This window comes from Ambystoma mexicanum, chromosome 8 (genome assembly GCF_040938575.1).
Source record: "Ambystoma mexicanum isolate Mex_15411 chromosome 8, UKY_AmexF1_1, whole genome shotgun sequence".
Classification (NCBI taxonomy): domain Eukaryota; kingdom Metazoa; phylum Chordata; class Amphibia; order Caudata; family Ambystomatidae; genus Ambystoma; species Ambystoma mexicanum.
Genome location: NC_090929.1, coordinates 1,296,602,005 through 1,296,618,409, shown reverse-complemented (window position 1 = coordinate 1,296,618,409; position 16,405 = coordinate 1,296,602,005). Strand labels below are relative to the sequence as shown.

Sequence of the window (16,405 nt, the reverse complement as noted above, 5' to 3'; positions counted from 1 at the left end):
GAAGGAATGTTTTAAGCAAGAGACAGTTGGATGTAGTGCGGGCCCCAGCACCAGAAGGCCTTGTGGACGATGCAGAGGGTCTTGAATGTGATCCTTGTAGCCACAGGGAGCCAGTGGAGAGATTTCAGGGCTGGAGATATACGGTCCCTGGGCTTGCGGCCAAGGACAAGCCTTGCAGTGCTGTTCTGGATTAGTTGAAGAGGGCAGAGAGTAGAGGAAAGCAGATTGAGGACGAGGTCGATGCCATAGTCCAGCCTAGAGAGAACCAGGGCTCTTGAGACAGTGAGCTTCTGTGGGAAAGTGAGGAAAGGAAGAATACCTCTGAGGAGGTGCAGCTGGTAGTGGGCCTTCTTGGCAAGGTCTGTGATGTGAGAAGAGAAGGAGAGAGTGGAGGCAAAGATGACACCAATGTTTTTAGCCTCCCAGGAAGGCAAAGGAAGAGGGCCCAAGGAGGGTGGTCTGAGTGAGAGAAGGAAAGTGGGAGCAGGGGTCCCAATTTGAAGGATCTCAGTCTTACTGGCATTAAGGCAGAGAGAGTTGGAGGCACACCACTCCTGAATCATGGATAGACAGTCAGGAATGAGTGAGCGAGAAGAGGAGGCTGAGGGTAGCCTGAAGGAGAGCTGACTGTCATCCCCATAGCACTGAAAATTAGAGGAGAAGGTAGAAATAATGAGGGCCAGAGGGGCCAAGTAGACATTGAAGAGCCCCGGTGAGAGGTTAGAGCCCTGGTGAACATCACATGTGGAAAGAGAGGTGTTGGAGAGAAATGACCCAAGTTGGACCAGGGAGGGTCAGTCCAGGAGGAAAGAGGTGAACCAGGCCAGGGTCTGATCCGTGATGCCCAGGTTCTCATGTAGACGATTGATCAGGATGGCATGGTTGACCATGTTGAAAGCAGAGGAAAGATCCAGGAGGATGAGGACAGATGGAATGCTAGAATCGAGATTAGTGAGCAGATCTTCGCTAGTGTTTAGGAGAGCAGTTTCTGTGCCACTGTCTGCTCTAAAGCCAGACTGATGCTTATGGAGACAAGCAACAGATTCAATGTGGAGAGTAAGCTGGGAGATAGTCAGCTTTTCCAGGAGTTTCCCAGGAAAGGAGTGATAGAGATCGGGTGGTAGTTTGCCAGACAGGAAGGATCGGCAGAAGGCTTTTTCAGAAGGGGGTACACACAGGAGTGCTTGAGGGGAGAGGGAAAACATCCAGTGGCAAAGAGTGATTGCAGAAATCATCCAATGCTGGAACATGGGTGTCAATGTGGTCCTTGATGGTTCTGGAGGAGCAGGGGAGCACCTGCATGGACGACACATTCATAGATTAGACTTGTCCAGAAACCTCATTCGGAGTGGTCGGTGAGAAAGCGGAAAAAGGAGGTGGAGAGGTCTGAGCGGCCAGAGGGAGGCCAAGAGAGGTAGAGGAAGAGGAGATAGAGGACAGGATGTCCTGAGTTTTAGTGGTGAAGTGAGAAGCCAGAGCCGTACAAAGGGTCTGGGATGGAACAGTAGAAGTGGAGTCAGAATTAGAAAGATCCTTGCCTATTTTAAAGAGTTTGGCTGTGTTATTAGAGGCTGCAGAGGTGCGGGCTTGGATGAAGGCTCTCTTCTTTGTCAGGACAGAGAGTCTGTATTGCCTTTGGAGTAGGCAGCAGGCCAGTTTGTCAGAGGATGAATCTGATGCCCTCCATTTCGTCTCAGCCACCCTACACTTGCATTTCAGGGTGGCGAGATCAGAGTCATACCAAGAGTAGCACTTGGAGGTAGCCTTTAGATAGATTCTCATGACAGGGGCAAGGAAATCCCGAGTTTTGGAGATAGAAAAATGCAGGTTAGAGAGGGCTGTGTCAGGGTGTGAGTCAGCCGCAGGTGAGGGAGGAGCAGAGAAAGAAGCGACAAAGGCCTCCACTGACACACGCTTCTTGGGCCGAATGACCGAGAAGGTAGGTGGCAGTTCTGGGGTGGGCTTCAACTGGGGGACAGAGAGATTCAGGTGAGAGGAGAGCAGAAAGTGTTCAGTCTAAGAGAGAGGAGTGGTGAGATGGCTCGAGAGGGGGATGTCTGAGGAGATGAGAACATCCAAGGTATGTCTGCCAGAGTGTGTCGGACCAGGGGGTAGAATGGAAAGAGAGAGAGTGTTGCAGAAGTTGTGGAAGAGCCCTGAGGAGTGATTAGAAGCATCCAGGTGGATGTTGAGGTCTCAGAGGAGGAGACGTTGAGAGGTAGAGGCAAGGAGAGAAGAAGAGAAGTCAGCCCACTCTGAGAGCAAGCGGGTGATCTGGCCAGGTGGCCTGTAGATGGTGGCCACAGTCAGAGAGAGGCCAGGAGATATAGAGAGCCTACAAATCAGGCATTCGAAGGAGGAGCAGACCTGTGTAGGAATGACAGAAGCAGGGATTGTTAGGCAGAATTACATGCAGTACCCTTTGGGGACACTACACACAATTAAGACTACAGGTGTAAGCACAATCTCACCTTTGGTGCAAGCCTGTACTACACAGTTTATGTGGTAGCAGTGGCTGAGCAGCCAGCAGTACAAGATGTTACACAAAGGACTTGCAATCACAGTCGTTCAAACAAACACTCACTCAAGGTTTCTTGGTAAAATAATATACATTTATGTACACATTTAGTTTGAAAACATTCCACTAGTAAGAAGCAGCTCAATATCACACACCAATACACTACAATACTAAACCTATACGTTTCTGAACAAGGTAGGCTCCCCTGAAGTGGGAGCAAAATGGCACTTCAGTAACTTTCAAAAGGGGTAGAAAGACAAAGGTTGTAAGAATCAAAACACAGTTATTTTCATAGGCAGGGCAAATAGTTTCAGTTCACTACAAGAGGCAATTCAATTCAATAGGCCTGGGCCAAAGTCAATGGTTCAGTGTCTTGGATAGGATAGCACAGTTCTGGTAGTAAACGGTTAAGTCTTTGCCAATGTTTTGGAAGTAGTTTGTACGATAAAGAGTTACAGGTCGGTTTAGGAGAGAACAAGACTCCAAAGTTGGGAAAGTTTCACAAACTTTCACCGCGGCAAAGAGGATTTCTCTAACACATTTGCACAGTACCTTATGGATGAATAAAAGCTGTAGCTGAGGCAGTTGTTCCTAGCAGTTCCTGCAGATCTCGCTGTTCCTGAGCCTCAGTCGTGGGGACAAGAGGGAGGACGTCGGGAGGTTCCTGCACCGCACAGGGAAGAGTCCACAAGCTGGGCAAAACATCGGTTTAAGGTGTAAGTGCCTTATGTCCACAATCTGGTATTCTTCTCACTGGCTATCCGGTTTTCAACAGCATGCTGATAAAAATTCGACCAGTATGGAGATGGTTTCCAGGTGGCTTGCGAGTTGGTTGTTCCCACCAGCTCAAGGGAAGAAGTTGTCCTTGAAGGGCTTCTCTGTCAAGGGAGTTTCAGGCAATTCGGACCTGCAGCATGGCTTCACCGGGTAAACCAATGGTTCAGGAGTTGCAGCAGTCGTCTTCCTTCAGCTCGTCTTTGGTTCTTTTGTTCCAGTGGTCGACTCTGCCTTCCAAGTCCCAGAGACCTGCTTTTAAACGGTTTCCTCCCATTCATTCCAGTTTAGCTGCCACTCACCCAGCAGGGTGGCTGTCCTTGCCGGACAGTCAGCCAGCCAATCATGCCAGAGTGCATTCAGGTCTCCTAGGAGACTAAGCACAGGGAGTTTCAGGCTCCTCCCTCACATCCTGTACACCGCAGACACTCAGGCGCCAGAGGAGGGCTTCAGCACTGAAGCCCGCCAAAAGCCAATGAACGAAGGGACCAAACCTGGTTTGGCGCGCAGAGACAAACACTAGAAGGACCTTTTCCAAAAAGAAGTCGATCAGAACCTGTTTTTACAGAGAGGGCTCAGACGCCATCTTGAAAAACATGGCTCCGGTGGATTTCAGCTACCGGAGCGTTTAAATGGGTCGCGGTCAGGGAAATCATGGTAATACCACTGCCACCAGCCATTCTGAGTGGAAAGGGTAGCTTTTGAGGGCTACGTGAGTTTTCTAGGCATAGGGAACACTAGGTATTCCCTCCAGTACACTGCTTTAAGGCAGTGTGTGCTGGGTATAGCAATTTAAAAAGACTAGTAAAGTCAATTTAACTTTACATTCACTGGGAGACAGTAGTCAGTCCCAGAGAAGGTATTTAAACCTTGGGATGTCTAAAAGACCTCCCTGTGACACTGCACTGATGGTGCTGTGTGTCACACAAGATAAAGATGATGCCTATGGAGTTGTCTAAAACTCCATATCCAAAGAACACAAAAGTAAAACACACATCAAAATACATGAAAGAGTGGGGAAAAAGGCTCACACTCTTTCCAGGTGAAAATTAAAGTCCAAGAAATCCAGTAAAGTTGCTGGGGGTCTCAAAAGGTATGGAAAATTAGCACATTTCTGAGAATTCTCCCTAACAGGGATCCACTCCAGAAAGATCAGAGCTAATCTACCTTCGGGATGGTTGGTTCTGGGTTCGGCGAGGATCTTGTAGCCTTCAGGGAGGAGAGTGTCAAAACCTGTGACAGAGCTGGCTGTGAACCATGTCTCATGAGAGCTAGGACATCCAGGTCAAGTTCTTCAAGGAGGTGGCAGATGTCAGAGGAATGTTTGACAGCAGAGCAAAAATGGAGAGTAGTGACTTGGAGCAGGTTGCCAGATTTGAAAGACTTCCATGGATTTAAGTAAAGAAGTTGAAAAAAGTTGAAGGATGAGTTTGAAGTGTGGCTGAAGGAGGAGGTTGGAGAGTGGATAAAGGAATAAGATTAGAGACGATATTGAATATAGCGTGCAAGCAGAATTTGGATAAGAGCTTGGAGGAGACTGGAACATTCTTAAAAGAGATGAATAGAGGAGCAAGGTGAAAGTAACATCAAAAGGTGGTCAAGGGGAACAGGTATTTTCCAAGGAGTGAGCACATGACTAGGGGTCTTTCAAACAAGACCATTGTGGAACATCAGGTAGGTGGTCGGATAAGAAGAAAAAGGACTGGAGGAGAGGAGGGACAAAGAAGTTGTAGGTATAAACCTAACGAGCACTCCTTTACCAATGAGCACATTGGGGAGTTACATGGAGATGTGGCATTTAGAAGTAGTGCCAGGACCCTCTGAAAGGTAAATGTTGAGGTAAGTAAGAAAGAAATATGGGGGTGGGACTTAGCCATCCAGCATGACATCCACAAACTGAGTGAGCTCCAGAAAACAAGTTCTTTCAAAATGTGCGCATGCTCCCTACTGCCACACCTAATCCTTATTGGGATCTATATGTGGCCCATCGAGGATGAGGTCTCCATCAGGCCAGTGATGTACTGGGTAAGGTTGTGGAGTATACCACGTCTTGTTAGGTAAACGGAAGTGCTAGTACATGTTCTGGAACTAGAGAGGAGCGAGAATGCTTCCATGGCTAGCACACGTCAAGAGAACAGTCTTTGCCCCGGACTTGAGTAGCATGTGGGCTAACCCATCCTCTATTGGTAAAGAATCCGCGGCAAGGGTAAAAAATGCTGCGCTAATTCTATCCATGAAAAGTATGGAGAAAGCATGCCTCAAATTGGGGTTGGACCTGGGGTACCTATCAAGTAAACCAGATTTTAGCTTTGAAAGGTATTTAGATATTATAATTCCATGATTCGCACGGGCACTTTACCTGGAGTTAAGGATGAATACTTTCAGTGTAGCTAAATTTACTAGAACATGGGGCAGAATGAATTCTAGTATCTTCCCAGTTTGTGGAAACGGTGAGGAAACGGTTGTACATGTTATGCTACTATGTGATGGATTAAAGGTTTTGTGGGTCAGATATTTGAAGCCAATGTTTAAACGTGCACAACTTCATAGTATTACTGAAGCAATTGATTATTGCAAATCAACAAATGATATGATTGTTGTTTATTTTGGGGAAAAATAAAACCATTGCTCTTGGATATGTAGGATTAATATAATAAAATCACCTGGAAGCGGCACTACAGGATAGCTTTCTCCAAGCAGGATATTGACAAACCAGGATAGATTTATTCTCTCCTGGTAATGGCATGGGGGAAAACAACCTGGATTGTGCCCTGTTAATTATCACCTTTGCATTCCTAAGTGCATTACATGTGGATATTAGTTTTGTCATGAGCAAAGATAGATTAATTTTAACATGATGTCTTATCAATGGAAGGATCCTACAATAATTTTACAATTGTTTATTAATGTTTGAAGGATTTTAAGTGCTATCAATTGCTATTACTGTGGATGGATTGTAAAATATTTTCAATGATGTGTTTTATTAACTGCTGTGAGAAACCTGTGGGTATTCTCACTTCTATTCCCCATGGATCCTCTGTGCAGCACTTTTGAATCTCGACCCTGTGGGTGGACAAGCAAGAGAGGATTACCTGGGTGGAGGGTCTGTGGGGACTGGGAGTGGGATGCCCTTGGGAGAGACATGGTATCCCCCTTTTCCTACTAATGACCAACCCAACCCTTCCCCTGTCTTCATGGGGTATTATAAATCAACCCCCCTGACTTCCTCATACATAACTACAAAAAGTACTGAGACGAGGAAGAGGCACCCAGGAGTAATGAAGACTAGTTGCTTTCCCCACTTAGGTACTGGGACGAGGAAAAGGCATGCTGAGAGCAGTAGAGGTCGGGCATGTTCCCTTAATGATGGTTAGGCAGGGCTAATTGTGAACTTACACCTGCAGCCGGTTAAAGGGCTGCAGGTGTATAAAAAGCTCTACCAAATGAGAGTGAGAGAGGAGATGGTGACAGGATCAGTGGCAGTGAAATTGCAGCAGTAAAGAGGCTAAGACGAACAGAGAGGGGCTGTTTGTGTGCAGCACACTTATAGTTCAGGGAAGAGTGGCCCAGGAGCGGGGGCTCTTTCGAACCAAAAGAGGCGTGAAAGGGGAGCCGTACCAGAAGGCTGCCCCTTTTTCTATTGCTCGAGGTTCTCGTTCGCCTGGGGCCAGAAGCCAACCCAGGAGTGCCTGAGGGGCAGAAGATGGAGTTCTGAAGAAAAGACCAGAAGGCGGCAAGATCTGCGCTGCAGGAACTCACAACAAAGCAACCAGTGAGTTTCTAAGCAATCAGAAACCCAGCATGCAAGTGGTTGATCCAACGCGCAAGGATATTTTGTATCAGAGTGGTTGCGTGAATGCTGAGACATGTTTTCGAATGTCTCCAGTTTGAGTCCTTGCAAACCAGTGAACAATAAGGCTCTGCAATTAGAATGAACACTTGGTTATGGAGTGGTCACGTGCAAGTGAAAGCACGTTTTTTGAAAGTCTCTGCACGCCGGCCATATTTAAACGCAAACTACAACGATAGATTGTAACAAAGCTAATTGAAAAAAGCAACAGAGTTACTAAAATGGAAACTTTGAAGCATTATTGAATGCTGAATGGAAAAAAACAATGTTTAAACAATATATCTTCACATTTTGAAATCCATTACTTATGAAGATGATGAAAGAAATAAAGCTTTTCCACATAACAAAATACACAGTGACAATAAATTTTACATTGCAAGCAATGTTCACATTTATCATTTCTACAGAACAATTAAGTGTTACTTCAAATAAAACAATATTTAGTAAACTCTAAATTGAATACAGCGTTCAAAAGGCGAGCAAATCCAATGTGTATTTCAACCCAAAGTGAATGGAACTCTGGGAAATTAACTTTAAAAGGTGAATGTAACTGAATTGCCATTTTTAACTAAAACATTTTGTCATGTAAAGACCAGCTATATGTAGAGGGTGCAAGTGTGGCACAGAACATTAAGGATATTGAAAAACACCACCATATTAAAACCTCACTGAGATGGTATCTTGGGGAAGGACCCCTGAGGCTGGAACTACTTATTGTCTCGAGGATAGAGACTTGGGACATTTGTGTTTTGAACTGTGTTCTGGAATTTGGGGAAGGGAACTCTGAGTATTGGTCAATCCTATATTGGTTTGGAACTCAAGGCAATCCTAAGGGCATGAGTTGGGCAGTATCTGCTGGGATACCACCCAACTTTATTCGCGTTAGTGCTCACCCGTCCGGCAGTATTACCACCGGATCATAGGTTGGTCGCTAACTGTTACTCTCCATTCTCCATTCGGTCCATTGGACCGAATGGGGGAATGTTCGGCGAAATTACCGCTGGCAAAAATTGCGCAGAAAAATTTCATTTTTCCAGCGTGTTTACTTCCAGGTGTGAGCTGCGCGCTAAACATGCAAAACCCGGGATTGGACGGACCCTTAAATGCAGCAGTAACGCCATTACCGCTGCATTTAAGGACTAACGCCAAACTCGTGAGCAGGCCCCAAGACTTTTGTGAGAACTTTGTCAACAACCAGACTGAACATAAGTTAAAGGGAGAATGTAAAGAAGGCAATGAAGGGAGCCCTCCTCTGAAACATTCTCCCATTAGTTCACCGTCAGCAGAGATTTCTCCCAGCAGTCACCTCTTACTTACATAAGGGACATACATTATTATGGGGCAACACAAAACTAATGTTTACAATCATCAACAGGAGAGGTGAAGGAAAGATAGAAAGAACAAGAGGAACATGAGAACATAGCACACGGTGAAAATGAAGTAAAACCTGCAATAACAATTTCTCTACAAACAGAAATCACTGCCCCAACTCATTATAACAAACATCTGTCAAGAGAGACGAGGGGGCAACACAAGAAGGCAGCCTGAATACTAACATAAATAGTCCTTGCTCTCACACTGACTATCACTCTCACTCCCATTAACATAGATTCACCAAAATGCTCCAGAGAGCACAATAAAGGGAGAATCTGAAAAAGAGAGTCCAACTCCAAATCCTTAGGCGACCAACCAAACACCAAGACATTTTTGGTCATTACAAAAAGGAAACCAGGAGGAGGCTGATTTTGCAAATTCACAATTCTTACACAGTTCAGATTCATCAGTCAGATCAACAACCTATAATAAAGACAGAAATAGACATTCGAACACAGATCAGTTAATCAAAAAACAAACTGTCAAACTGTATGGGTTGGAAGGGATACCACACCTCTCAGATTTGCATCAGAATGTTTGGAAAGACTCTTTACCTCAAAAGACAAACTATAGCTTAGAGCAGTGGTCATCAACATTTTTTGGCCTGGGCACCCCCCGAGCAAAATCTGGGCAGGAAGGGCCTCCTAAAAATGCCAAATGGACAGTAAGTCCAAATGCTGTGAACTGTCGCACAACGTCACTGCAGTGTAGTGCCTGGGCTCCCCCATCTGCTCCCATCACAGTCTCTGGGCTCCCTCATCCCACTCCTAGCCTAGTCCCTGGGCTCTAGCTCACCCCACCACAGACCCTGGGCTCTCCTCACCCTGATCCCGCCAATGTCCATGCGCGCTCCCCACCCTGCTCACACCACTATGCCATGGCCCCCTCATCCTGCTCACACCACAGTCGCTGGCCTCGCTGCACCCCACTCCCAGCAAAGTCACAGGGCCAGTGGTGCCTGGTTAATTATTTAAGTGGAGGGACATAAATATTTCTCCCAGATATGCCATAGCAACCGAGCGTAGAGAGGGAGCCCAAACCAACCAAAGACTGTATGGGAGAGGTTCTCCCCAGGAATTTCCTTTAAATAATCGGTTAAAATGTTGCATTTTAGAGCATAATTTTAAAAAACATTGAGTAAAAAGCCCAGCCATTTGCAATTGGGGGCCAGGAGGTAGGCATGGTATGTTGTACTGGACATCTATGATAGATGTCCAGTGCAAATATGCCATCCCTGTCCCCAGGACCTCACAGTGCCTAACATGCTCACACAGTCAGCATGATTTCCTGAAGATCTTACAGTGAAGGGGGAAGGCTGGGTGATTTATAATATTTGTTTAGCATGCTTAGGCTAAATAGGTCCTCAACTAGCAACCTTTGATGGAGATTAGGCAAACTCCAGCTAGTCGTTTGCCACAGACTCACCAAATCATTGGGCAACTATATCTAAGCAGGCAACAGTCCAGGACGGACCAAAAGGCCATAACTTAAGGGTCCCTTTGGTAAACCGCTTGTTAAGTGTGTGTTTATATACCACAACCTACCCTCCAGAACATTCAGTTCTCTGGTGGCAATGTGATAAAAATAAACAACAGACTTGTGTTTGCTGTGTGTGTTTTCTCCAGCTGATTACTGTAACTCACTGAAAGAGCTTCTAAAAGAGGTAATGGCCTCAATAATCAAAAACAATGTCTATTATAATTTTAAAAAAAGAGTGATTATCAAGAATAAAATGTATGTGCTAAAAATTAAATAAGTTATCCCCTGGCAGTCAATCCCTCCAATAAGCAGTAGTGAGGATCTTAGAGATTTGAGGGACTGCCTTCTGCTTTATTGTAGGCAGATAGCATGGCTTTGCTTTTCCAAAGTCTTTAAGGTCTTCAGTGCAATTTGAGGTTTTTGCAGCAATATCTTTACAAATGATGTATGTATCAACATTGCTAAGTACAAGATACTGATTTTTGAATATTGTAAAATGAAGTTCAGATGTTATCTATGCAAACCATCAGAAATAATGCCAGCTAACGTCACTTACCAAGGATTAAGGTTCAATTTCATTAATCTTGGTGACCTCTTATTAATGAACACAATCACATTTGGCTGGTTAGCAAGTTAGGTGACTGGGGGGGTTAATTAAATGACACATAATTGAACCACACTGGGAAGGTAGGCTCTGCTCTGCTGTATGGTGCTGGGCCTTGGGGTAATAGGAATGATATGAAAGGAATTAGAGGTGAGGGGATGTTTTTGGGGTAAATTGATTGTTATGTCACCTAATACCTCATACTCAAAGTTTGCCCAGAATTGGTGTTACACAACTGCATGTGACTTTATTTTACATTTGCTATTTCAAACAAACATATTATAAGAAAGTGAAATAATGCTGTAGAGGTGGGTTTTTACTAGTTCAAGTGATGTTCTTACCATGCAAAATTATTCCATCCTAGATAAGGTCCTCTTACTGAACCTGAGAGTGGCAAAAAGGTATATATCTAAATAACTGATATGGTAAAGGACCCAAATACAAAAATGTAGAATCGGGCACTGCTAAAATGTAATTCATTCAATTAGTCCAGCAGTGCTTTTGAAAAGGTTTTGGATTGAAACAATCACAAGTAAAGGGTGCAGATACCCACAGTCGACACTATGCAAAGTCAATATCTGAAACATTTGGGTGCACTCCACGTGAATCTCAATCATCTAAAGCTAAATAAAAATTAAATGGTGTTCAAAATAATGTTTTTAAAGTCTTGTGTTTATTCAGCGATCTTTTATCGACCAGCCAAAAGTAGTTCAGTACATTTCAGAATAAAAGTCATCAGGAGCACATGTTAATCTGTAAACAAACAACACATAGCAAAACTAATCATGTTTCATTTTGTCTAGAGTGATCATGCAAATAGTCCTTACATATAACCTAATGAAAACAAATTATTACAAGTAACATAATGGGCCTACCTGCCCAAAACGTTTTACCAAAGACTCATGTCCAACAACAAGTGGACATTAACACTGCTAACTGATTGGATCTCAGGAAAGAAACAGTAGTCCTTCTTTTATCTTGCAATGAATAACAACATGTATTATATCGAATGTATCATACTCAGAATCACATGATTATTTGACAGCAATAGCTATAATCGCGAAATATTAGTGTTGTCCTAAAGGCATACAAAAAAAATTGTCTAGTTAAATATTTTGGCACAAATCATATCATTAATGTAGTACAAATTAGTAATAATATTTAAAAAAAGAAAAAGTAGGGATTGAACCTGGATCTTCAAGGTCAAAGGCAGAGTCCATATTCATGCATTCCATCTCTACCAAGACAACTCAACAGAATCTACAAGTAACTGTTCTCATTGCCTGATTGACCCACCAAATGCAGCAATGTAAGGCTAACAAGAGAACGCTGCAGCCCTTACCTAAAGAGAGATGAAGATCGCTGGACTGATCAGCAGAGATCACAGAGAGAGAGAAAGAGAGAGAGAGACAGAGAGAGAGAGAGAGAGAGAGAGAGAGAGAGAGAGAGAGAGAGAGAGAGAGAGAGAGAGAGAGAGAGAGAGAGAGAGAGAGATAATACTGCATGCTAAGGTCGCACTGGTGATTGTAGTGAGAGAAGAAATGGCACAGCAAGTTACATTGTACTGCTGATATCCATTCCAGTTTTCTTCTTTCATTGTGAAATTCCTGGTGATAGCCCACCAGGAGGTTTCCGAGCACAGAGAGGTTAAACCCAATGCTCTTATGGATAGCCAAGAAATTACAACCTATAAAAATAGCTAAATGAAGAAAAACAGGGAAAAAAGGTAGTGCATTCTTTGAGAACAAAAAACAGAAAAGAGGCAACAAAATTGTTTGTGCTCAGGGATTGACTTGATAGGATATTTTAACTTCCAAACCTTCCATAAAGCCGGAAGAGAAGCTGCTTTAATTATGCTGAATCTCATTCCTGTAAAACAAGTTTATGACAAGACTAGAGGAAACCCTGAAGAATCTTTAGCCTCAACCATACAAACGAAATGTGAAATGCCAGAATACAATATTGAAACTATTTGAGCCTCACACTTAGCATGGATCCTAAGAGGACTGATGTAAGCTAAAGAGGCTAAAAAAGTATGTACCTCCTAGATGGAGGGAAGATGCTGATGTAAGCCTAGGAGACTGGTACAACATATGCTTCCTAAAAAGGGGAAAATGGCTAACTGAACATACGAGACAGGTAGCGCATATACCTTTTTACAAAGAGATAAGGGAGTGATTCAATCTAAGAGACTCCTAAACCAAAAACTCAGATTGGGACAAGAGGCTGACATAAACCTAGGCAAGCGGAAAGATTAAGAAATCAAGGAATGTCTTGACACATTTCATAACTTGCTATATACATTTCAAAGATAAATGCTAATCTCTCATTTGTCAAACGTATCATATGCATATCCTTTTCCTAAGCAAACTCATATTGAAAGAAGTAGGGGTATGTTATCCACTTGGGCACTACAATGAACAAACAAGGAGTTAATCTGAGCAGAAAAAATTGAAAGTTACTTCCCCAAAGAAAAGGTCTGTTGATCATATAATAATATCAACAGTGCTACATGACAGGATTGTTGTTATTCAATTCAAAGTGAACATAAAAATGATCTAATTTATAAATCATTGAAAAGAGAAGGATTTAGATTGGAAGACATCCCGGTGATCGGTGATGGAAAGCATGAATATTGGCAACAAATTAAAATTAAGGACATCATAATAGTTGCAGGTTAATCATCTAACTGCAGCAAGGGTATAGCGTTCAACACCAAATGGTAAGTTGATGTGCTTCTTAGTTAAGGTATTAATGGCCAGTGCCAGTAGTGAAGTGAGTGGTGTGTAAAAATGTTCCATGACAAGTTGGTCACAAAACCAAACTACCATATAAAAAGAGGGACACATCTTGTGCTATACAACATAGCATATATGGCTATGTACCAACATTGGTTCTAAGTGAGACTGTTGATTAACAGAGGATGTACAGCCAAAGTAGCTTTGAATTCTAAGTGAAAAAATAGAAGGTGACATATTGAAATTGCAAAATTGTCATGTAATGCTAATAACAGTAATTCTAAAAGCATGAAGAAGTATCCCCGTATCCGGCCATTACATGCCTTGAGGCCTTATCTTTGAAAGATGCTAGCTACCTTACTGCTAAGAGGATAGGTCTGCTGGGGTGCAACAAGGGATAACTCTGGAATCCCCTAAAGTTCATCTTCTCCAAGCTGATCTCTAATAACAACAGGATCAGGTTCAAATTGGCAATTAACGTCGCCTACCACCACCAGTCATTCATGGCCTTCATCTAACCTTCATCTAACCTATCTATACCACTGTCCATTACACACACTTCATTATCCCACTGCTTCCTAAGACTGCCAGAGATAAACATTAAGAAGGACAAGTGTCCAATTATCCTTCCATTTGATTTTAATCCTGAACAAATCCGGAGAGTTCGATAACTGTAGGGGAGTGCACAGTACCCCAAAAGATGTTTGGACCCAGATGATAAACCCACCCTTTGGGCGCCCTCTTTGGCCTTTGAATGCTGGTTAAAAAAAGGTCTCGTATGAATTGGGTTAATACTCCATGTCTTCTTAAAACAGATCATCTCAGCTTTAGAAATAAACTTGTTCCACTCCAAGTCATTAGTATTAGAACTAAGCCTCCTGAGGTTCCATGAGTAGATCGTTAAAAACGCTATCTGCCTGGAGACATTGATAGATCAGCAAGGAATATCGAGGCTTAGAACCACCAAAAATTGAATCTGCCAGTCAGGAAGTCAAAGTTATGAATATAACGTTATTCTGTACAGATTAAAATATCAAAGCAGATAGCTATCTGGCTCCCAAGCACCTCGCAGTGTGTACCAGCAGACACTGTGAGGGCAGTGATTACTGGTCATCACAAAGCATGCAGTATTTATACACAGTCCTGGTCATAGCCCAGCCCTTCTCCAAACTAATAAGTTACACATTTGGGTTTGTGCCCAGTTCACATAACATATATAACAACATTAGTATACACTTTTGACATGTTGTCCTATCCTTGAAGATTCAATTGTGATGTTGGTTCTCCACCTTATGTTGATCCTAGTTTCGAGAAACAAATTAAATAGTTTACTGCTAAGGCACATAGTTTTAGTTTGTCTACCATTCAGTTCTGATGTTTGTATATGGCTGATAATATTGATGCAGACAACACTTTGAATTGAGGTTCAGTGTGGCTCCAAGGTTCCTTAAAGTTACTGGCAAACTTTGTTGTATTCACCTGTGTGGATCTTTCCTTGTTTCTTGAGCTTTAGGATAAGTCCTGTTCCAAGGAATGCACAAAGGAATTCTTCCAAAACTCACAGCATTAGTTACTTTGCATTGTATGTCACTGTTTGAGGGAGGATGAATCTGTAGGCATAGATAACTCTTTGAATGAGAGTTCATTCTGACTACAAGGTCTATTTGCACAGAACAAATAGTCTGCTCTTGGCAGCTCTAGTGTTGGCATAGGCTCAAAGGTCAGTCTGCTCTGACAGCTGAAAACATGGTTTATCATTTCTGAACAGAGAGCAAGAGTCAGAATCAAAATGGCAGATGGTTTCCAAAATGGTGGCAAAGTCAATTCTGTCTAGATCTAGTTAAGCATAGGTTTTGAACACAAATGCGAAATGGCTTAGGCCAATGTTTATAATTAGTCAGTATTTATGCGAATATAGTTTAACAACATGAATCTGAACCAGACACACTTTTTGCACTGCCTACCAAGATACTGTTAAACCTGAAATGGCAGGACAGGTTTTAAGCAGCGGTACACACTCTCTGAAGCCCCTCAGTAAATAACTAAACTCTTTGGAGGCATAAATGCTTTCAGTACATGATCAACAGATTCTCTAGCACATTCCAAGAGACTAATTTCCCCCCTCTTTACCTCACATGTAACTACCACTGCAGACAAAGTCTCAACAATGAGCCAGTGCCAGGAATCATGAAGATGGCAAGTTTTTTTAAACCATGACCCCCCCTACTGGCTAGGGCTTCTTTACAGTTAATAAAGCATGCCCCCACAAAAGAGGAAACAAAACCAAATCTGACGTTACAGCCCCCACAAGACATGCAGTCAGAAAGAATTTGGCAGGCGGTAAAAATACTACTCGTGATATCATGCACTTCCAGAATCTCTGATGAGGCTTTAACCAGTGCACACTTACAGGCCTTCTTCTTTCCATGTGTCCTTCCCTTTTAGGTACAAATCATATTAGTGGATCTCCAACCCTTCAACATGTCAGGTACACCCCCCAAACTCCAGGCTGGTGGTCATGGATACAGCCAACAGATTTAGTGTAGTGGATCACTTGGGAGATGACCAAATTCTCCAAGAGTTTGCCCAGGAAAGAAGTTGCGGAGATAGGACGATAGCCAAGCAGGAAAGGTCGGCAGACCACTTTATTTAGGAGAGGGTGCACAGGGGAGTGCTTGAGGGGTAGTGGAAAGGAGCCAGTGGCAAAGAAGTGATTTCAGGAATCAGTCAAGGCAGGAGCATGAGAGGAAATGTTGTCCTTGATAGTTCTGGAAGAGCAGGGGAGCACTTGCTGAGGAGAATTTCATAGAGCAAACATCTTTAGAGACCTCTCCAGTGAAATGGTTGCAAAGGAGGAGAGTAAGGAGGACGGCGAGAGAGGGGCGAAGGGAGGCCTGAGAGCAGGTGGGGGAGTATGGAGGTGAGTAGAGGGGAGTGAGGACAGGATGTCCTGAGTTTTGGTAGTGAAATGGGAGGCCAGTGCAGTACAGAGGGCTTGGGATCAAAGTGGAGACAGTAGTAGGATTGGCGAGTGCCTTACAGATTTTGAAAAGTTCAGCTATGTTGAT

At 43.3% G+C, this 16,405-nt stretch overlaps 1 protein-coding gene across 1 annotated transcript in view; it reads left to right on the top strand.

Annotated features, from left to right (window-relative positions):
- LOC138472979 (vertebrate ancient opsin-like) overlaps positions 1–16,405 on the top strand; it is a 456,729-nt gene that overhangs the window by 351,569 nt on the left and 88,755 nt on the right. The window lies entirely within an intron of this gene.